A 7,290-nucleotide genomic window follows, 5' to 3' on the forward strand; every position below is an offset into this window, starting at 1 on the left:
ATTTATTTTTTTTTTAAGTCAGTTTACCAAAAAGCAAAAACCAGCAATAGAAGATTATAGAAGCAAAAATGAGACAAAGTCATAAAAATAAGATGGTTGATAAAGGCAGAGTAAGAAAGAAAGAAAAAAAAAAACAAGAAGCAGCTGAGTGGGTGCAAGGAGAAATGAATTTATGTTTGACTGGTAGGACTGGATGATCTTAGAGGTCTTTTCCAAATGTAGTGATTCTACAATTAGGGATTTTACGTTTCTGCTAAATTGGTGATGTTAACTAGACTGAAATTTCACATTTAAAGATTTTCCATATCTTCTACATCAAACTTTATCAGAAGAATATATACCAAAACATTAATTTTCAGTGTTCCTTGTAAGAGGTCTGATATTCCTGTAGGAAACCAGCTCAGATTTCATATGTTACCAGCCCTAGTATGATGTCTGCAACAATATTTTTTTGTAAATATTTTACACATGCAAGTTGTTTTTTGTTTTGTTTTCCAGTTGGACAGAAAGGACTGAGCCTCACAATATCACTTGTACTTTATATAGAATTTACAATAAAACTGAAAAAACAGAACAGATGCACATCTCGTCATGCATTGAGGACGAGGCAAAGTATTCCTTGCACCTTCATTCCCAGGTTCTCAGTCATGCTGGTAGGGAAATCCCATGATTCACTGAAATACACGCTAGACCACTGGACCAACAAAGAACTGGGACCTCACGACACACTGTAGACTTCATCCACCTACATCTGAGGAATTTGGACTTGCTCCCTCTTCTTGCTGCTGCTTGTTTGGCCAGACCCCTTAACCACACAAAACATCAATTGAGTTTTGTGATCTACCCACACCAAAGCAGAGTCAGCTCCAAAAGTTTAAAATTATACAGGGGAAAAGGCTTTTTTTTTCCCCTTCCTTTGCTCAAACAGCAGATATATTTGGAAAATAAACAAAAAGAACAGAGTTTATGCATATGTAATGAAATGGAAGATATTTCTAAGCACCTGCAGAATAAGAAACAAAGGTAACAGATCCTGGGATTTTTCAGCTGCATTGTTATTCACCAAACAAAATACACTTGGTTACTTTTCCATCAAGAAGAAAGAAAAAAGAAATTAAAAAAAAAGCTAATGTTTTCTTATATGTTCCAAATGCATCACTTATTTGCTTTATGTGCTTCAGAACACAAAGTAGCATATAACAGAAAGCCTTCTTCCTCTAACCAGGAGATCCAGTATAATGTAAAAGGCTTTATTTTGTCAACTGATCAGTCAGTTGACACACATACTGGTCAGGAAGTCAAACAAGCCAACTGAGCTGCCATAAGAATAAGTGGTGAAAGTATAGATTTGATCTGCTGCAATATAAGCCAAATATATCACCTCCAGTGATAATGTATCTGTGTAAATTAAACAAGTCATGTCAGGGGAAATCAAGGCAACACACAATGCTGTGGCTAGTTTATCTTCATTATTTAAGATCTTCTGTTTTGTTTACTTTGCTGAAAACTGGACATTTGAAAGCCTTTCACATTTTGTTCTTTTCCATTTCCAGTGAACTCTTATGGAAATCACTTACCTTTGTACTTCAAGGTATATCAAATTTAAAAGTTATGACACAGGAGAACAGCTGTATGATTTAGTGCAGTATAATTAGATGTCTTTTCCTTTAAAGATTGCTGCACGACTCTTGAAGAAAACTGCTCAAATGAAGAAACTACTGGATGTTTTTCCTCACATGTAGCTGTTAATTACAGATAAATTTAACTGATCTGCTTTTGGCAGATGGATGCTCACATTCTTTTGCCAAATAGGCATCAACAATGAAAATATCAAAGAGTTACAGTATATCAGTTCATTGCCATTTCTTAAAGACTTGATTTAAAAGTTACAGCTGAATACAATACACACATCCCACTAAGTAGATACATCAAGTAAAGAAGTGGCTTCTTGTTAAAGCAATAGCTATTTTATTAACAGTCAGTATAGTTCACATCTGATTACATAAGCAACAAAAAACTTCCATCCCTATAAACCGTTCAGTCTTAAAAAAGAAAAGCAAAAACAAAAAAACTCCCTCACACCAAAAAGACAATTACAGAAGCAACTAGCAAGATAGTCTGAAAGGTGAAGTGCTCAAAGGAAAAAAAATTAAGGAGAGAACAAATAGGAAATCAAACATTCACAGAAGTAAAGATGTGGGAATGTTGCCTGTTTTGCATTTACTTTGGTTATTGTGATATACACTGAAACAAACAAATAAAAAAAACAGAGAATTATACCTTCATAAATATTTTCTGAAATGGCTGAACTTTTAATGGATACCTCCAAGATACATTTTTTAATGTCCAATGTAGTCTCTGAATGGGACACTTACACCTATATTTCCTTAACATATAAGGTGGTTAACAGCACTTTCAGCCTTGAAAAACTATTCTAGTAAGTATAAAAACAATTACAGATAGACCTGATGAGTGGACTATTTATACCTCTGACTCAGTCTACCAGCGAAACCTGACAAGTCTCATTATTGCCAAGTCTGTAATATATATAAACAAAAGAAAGCTTTTTTGAAAAAATGTTCTAGAAAAAGCTGAGGTCAGAGTACTGTTCGCTATTGTAACTAATTCAGTCCAAATGCTACTGAAACCTGGGCTGCAACATTTGCTTTTATGATCCTGAGTTGTCTTTAAGTATGCCAAGTGACATCCTATAGATAACGCTAATGATGTACTTGGATATAATTGTAAGATGGCCAAATAACTCCTCTTATATTTTATATTAAAGAGAAATTTTAGTAATTAATATTACAAAAAAAAAAAATTGCAGAGGCCTAAACTTATTTTTAATTTATGATTTAATCACATTCACTACTGAAATAAACTACCTTTTTGGTATCAGGTTTTCTGGGAAGAATCACCGTCTTTCAGGATTTAGAAAACAAGAGTTTACAATAATTTCTTAACATGATGCAGGCAAAACAAAATAAACAATGATTATATAAATAACTGAGTGCCTCCATCACAGTCACAGGCCACACCACCTCGCATGAGCTGAAGAGAAAGCCCAGTGACACTAAGAGCATTATAACCAATAAAACTAAGCAAAGGTCAGAGGATCACCATAATGCTCCAGCTAAGATAAATGCATTGAACAACACATGGAATACATAGATCCAGAAAGTGGACATTTGCCAGAGGAAGGAGGAACAGCTTTCAAACAAGTATAAAAAAAATATACAGTTTAAAACGTTGGCACTTAAACAAGTCAAGAAGGAAAGAGGCTGATAGAAACCTGAAGCATTTTTATATACTAAGTCAATACTCACTCGCACAACAGAACTCCATTTTCTAAAGCTGCTCGAAAATCTTTGGTTCCAAAGCTTTTCCCAGTAACTGTCTAGAAAAAAACAAGAATTAGAGGTCAATTTGAGACATGCATACAAAAATCAGGACTACAAAGAAAAACTGAGAAGTAAAAAAAAAACTTCAATTCAACATAGTAGTTCATAGTATGCAATATTTTCTTATATTAATTTTCAAAATAAAATAAGAGGTTTTCTAGAACAGTTGTGCCTCAAAAGAAGTCAGATTTAACATCTTCAAATAGTTTCTGCTGGTGCAAATCAATCTTCAGCAAAATTCTGTGGGAATACTTATTTTCTAAAGCAACGCTATCTATACTGGAAAGCATAAAAGAAATCTGAAACAGAAGCATGAAGAAAAGAAGTGTGGAGTCTTTTCTCATTTAAATCTTCTACTTCATTTCACATCTTGAACACTCATGATATCCAGCATGAAATATATTACCTTTTTTTTCCTGCCACTTGCATCTAAGGCAGTGTGATTAAAGAACCTCTCTGGCAAGTCTTTATTACCACATGTACATAAATACCCATTAGCTGGACAACAATAAGACTATACTAGTGGGGCTACTCTTCATATACAAGGTGAAAAGCAATGAACAATGTCAAACAAAGGACTTAAGGTACCCGAAGCCAAAAGCATTGCCTATAGGTTTTCAACAAAGCTGTTTTCCACAAGAGATTTGCTCCTGGCATTAATTCACTCCATCTCAAGCGAAGAGTGATACACTGATGATCTCTTAAGCTTAAATTCATTTGGATTCTTCTTACTAGGTTTCCCCCCAGCAAAGGCTCCTTTATCAAAACCCAGATTGGTAACCCACACAGAAATCAGGAAGGGAGAAAAGTTTCTAGAACAGCCCAAAAAGAGTTTTATTCCAGCTAGGTACAGAAATCATACAAGGAAAAGCATTTATTTTCGTTAGCTTAGAGCTCTCCAGGTTCAGGCACTAGCTTGTCATAAAATTCCATTTGAGGATCCTGACCATCCCCAGTACTGCACAGGACTTCAGGCACACAATTAAAAGTGTTGTGGAATCTATGTGCATCCAGACCAACAGTTAATACTTTCCACAGTAATTAAAGAAATTAGTGATGAAATAAATGAGCAATGCCTGGTGAAAGAGCAAAGGAGAGAACACAGCGCTTTAAGGACCTGCTAAATTATCACCCTGTTATTTTTCTTAAATTGCTAGAGGAACATATACTGCCACCAGAAATCCTAGAACTGAAGCTAAGTATAAAAAAAAAAAAGTGCTTATTTTTCAAATTCAACAACTTGAACTTCAATCTCTATAGAGAAAAAAATTAGATGTTACAAACATCTGATTTTAAGGTGTTTTTTTTTTAACCCATGAGACTCCAACCAACTCTTAAAGAGGCCAAACTTTATCCTCATTTTACAGTTCTCTCTGACATCTATGGGACTACACAGTACGTTTATTTGGTTTAATGCAAACAGTTCATTCCTAAGTCATGCACACAGTATGCAGTGAGGTGTTTCCTTTACGTAATGTCACTGGCCAGAGTTGGGCCCATCTCAAAACTGCAATGACTTAGATATCTGGAAACAACCTTTATGCTGAAATTTCTTAAAAATAAATAAATAAATAATCAGAACTGCACATAGATAAGGAGGTCACTAAGACATTATACTAAGAAGTCGGGAGGAAATATCACTGAAGAGACAGTGAACTTCAGCACAGATTCTTCAGATCACAATAGTGCCACACTTCAAGGTATAATAATATTTCTATGGCACTTCCTGAAGTAATTTCTAAGCAAATTAAATAAAAAAAAAAAGGCATGGAGTAATCTTGATTGCCACAAAGCTTTCTGTCATAATCCCAGCTAGCTAGAAGCCATCCTTCAACTGCAAGAGAGTCCAGTTTCGGCACAAAATTACAAATTCTAGTGTTAACTGTACAGACTCTTAAAATTACATTAACACATTGCACTGAAAGACTTTTGACTAAGTTATTTATGCAGCCATTGAAGAAATCAGTGTCGATACGGTGTATGAGATGAAGCAGCCAGACTGACATCGCAATTCATAGATTTTGAAGACTGTGGTTTGTTGACATAAAAAAGGTACCAGAACTGCCACGTTAGTTTTTATCAATATTGACTTACAAAGTAACTAATGAATAAGTACTTAAGAGGTATTCTCAATAAACAATTTAATATTGATGGTTTAAAACGGAAATATTTTCCCAGTTGCACAACACCTTGAATTTGTTGATGCCAGAAAAGAAAAAAAAAAAACAAAAAAACTGTGCTCCATTTTAAGCCGAGTCGTCACATGGAGACAGAGATATTTTCCCAGAAAGGACTTTCATCCAGCTTACACTCATTGCAAAGCACCAATCATAGCTGTAACTATTGTAGACTACATAGCAACAAGGTATCATTGAAAATTGGAAAGCCATGGATTGGCACAGATTTCCCCAGTTTTTAAGGACATGAGTAAGACCAAATAAATCCCACCCCGAGATACCACATCTTGAAACAATGTCTGCTATTTGTGAGTCACTGTTTATTCATTAGAACTGGTTATACTGGGTGTGGTACTCATATAATTGTCGGAATTGATTTTGGATAATTTGTCAACCACTTAAGCCATGTGATCCAAACAATAAAAGAATATCACCCAAAAATGGTTTTTATCCATGTCTGAACACAGTCTCTTAAAATTCTCTCTCCTCTCCTTCATTTGGCTTCCTTCTACGTTTGTTTGTTGGTGTGTTTTATTTTTTTTGGGTTTTTTTTTTTTTTTTATGTTTTCTAGTATAAAGAAGGCAAAGACATAATTAAAGACCAGACCATAAAACACATTTAATTGCTATTATAAAACAGACAGATTTCAGTTTTGTAGGAAGGCATCCCCAAATACTTTGGTAACTTGTAATTGCCAAATCCATGCAATTTACTTCAAACTGCAAGTAAGTTAAATGCTTACACACACATATGTAGAGAGGGCTAATTTAACTTCAGGTTTGCAATGATTGCTTTAGGAGGTAGCAATTCAAGAAAACATAACCAAAGACCAACCAGTCACAAGATGGCATGACTGAACAAAAAGAACATGGTGCAGAAAAATATCTTAATTATATGTCACAGTACCAAAATTAACAATGAGTACATTTCTTTAGCTTGTCCTGATAGAGGAAGAATAAAGCTGGACGGATGGACACACACGGACACACACACACACCCTCTCACAAAATGCAGAAGACCAGCAGCTTTATTACCTTAATTTTGCTGTGGTGAAAACAGAATCACAGAATCATAAGGGTTGGAAGGGACCTATAAAGATATGAAGATATGAAGACCAACCCCCCTGCCAAAGCAGGTTCCCTACACCAGGTTGCACAGGTAGGCATCCAGGCGAGACTTGAATATCTCCAGAGAAGGAGACTCCACAACCTCCCTGGGCAGCCTGTTCTAGTGCTCCGTCACCCTCACCGTGAAGAAGTTCTTACGCACATTTGTGAGAAACTTCCTGTGCTGCAGCTTATGTCCGTTTCCCCTCGTCCTGTCTCCACGTACCACTGAAAAGAGACTGGCCTCACCACTATGGCCGCCACACCTCAGATATTTATAAACCTGGATCAGGTCCCCTCTCAGTCGTCTTTTCTCAAGGCTAAACAGACCCAGTTTACTTAGCCTTTCTTCATAGGGGAGATGCTCCAGGCCCTTCACCATCTTTGTGGCCCTCCGCTGGACTCTTTCCAAGAGATCCCTGTCTTTTTTGTACTGGGGAGCCCAGAACTGGACACAGTACTCCAGATGAGGCCTTACCAGGGCAGAGTAGAGGGGGAGGATCACCTCCCTCGACCTGCTGGACACGCTCTTCTTAATGCACCCCAGAATGCCATTGGCCTTTTTGGCCACGAGGGCACACTGCTGGCTCATGGCCAACCTGTCC

This window comes from Meleagris gallopavo, chromosome 1, assembly GCF_000146605.3.
Source record: "Meleagris gallopavo isolate NT-WF06-2002-E0010 breed Aviagen turkey brand Nicholas breeding stock chromosome 1, Turkey_5.1, whole genome shotgun sequence".
Lineage (NCBI taxonomy): Eukaryota > Metazoa > Chordata > Aves > Galliformes > Phasianidae > Meleagris > Meleagris gallopavo.